The sequence below is a fragment of the Ipomoea triloba genome, chromosome 16, assembly GCF_003576645.1.
Source record: "Ipomoea triloba cultivar NCNSP0323 chromosome 16, ASM357664v1".
In the NCBI taxonomy this organism is placed as follows: Eukaryota; Viridiplantae; Streptophyta; class Magnoliopsida; order Solanales; family Convolvulaceae; genus Ipomoea; species Ipomoea triloba.
Genome location: NC_044931.1, coordinates 5,163,213 through 5,164,243, shown reverse-complemented (window position 1 = coordinate 5,164,243; position 1,031 = coordinate 5,163,213).

Below are 1,031 nucleotides of genomic sequence, written 5' to 3'. Positions count from 1 at the left end.
CATGGTCCATGCAATAATGATTGTGAATAGCTGCTGCGGGCTTTTCTCGTAAATCATAAGAAAAAAAAAAACATTTTAGAATAATAACTTTAGAGAATGAAGCTTGCTTAGTAACTAGGCCCAAACATCACAATTTCAAATGCCCTTAAATTAATTAGCCCAAACTAATAATTAGATGAATTAGACTCATCAATTGGTACCTCGACTAACCAAATAATTTAACTGATTAATTGATCCAACACCAAGCAATTGCACTTTGGACTAACTCATACCATGCGACCCTAGCTTCATCTTGAACACATTTCCAAGGCGCTATAAAACTTAAGCAATTAGCATCTCAGCTATAGTAATTAAGTTAATTCAATTAATTTAAGACAAAAATGTAATTTTAGTCTTTCAATCAATCATAGATTTCCATTTTTTTTTTTGCATATATACTTTCTCAATCTACTGAAACACAAAGAGTCAAGAACGCCCGGGCTCAAATCCATAACCTCCCATTTGGGAGAATCACTTCATGCCATTAAATCACAATGTCATTGGCATCATATATTTTCATTTGGTTGTTTTAATCCCTAACCAGTACAATTGCCAAAATTGCAAAATTACTTTTCAATTCTTTTTAAGCTTACGGTCAACCAATATGAAAATAAAACATTTGGGTTGATGAGAAAAAAGAAACATATTTAAAAAATGGCAATTGATGTTAAGAAAATGATTAGTGCCCTACATCTCTACTCACAAGCTTGTCATTCCTCGACAATATGACTAGTTTTAATAGGTTTATTTTTCATTTTTTATTTTTATGTTAAATTTTAACCTATTAAAATTAAAATTTACCACATTATGAAGTAGTAAGTTTGTGAGTGGTAGACGATGGAGGGGCATCTAGCATTGTCTAGACTTGTCCTTAGTGTTAACAGTGGTAGAAGAAGCAAAATTACATATATTTGACTACATTGAGGGGCAAGGTGGACCTGGGTCCAAAACTACGTCGTTTTTGTCTCTCTTTTTTTTTTTTTTTTTTTTTT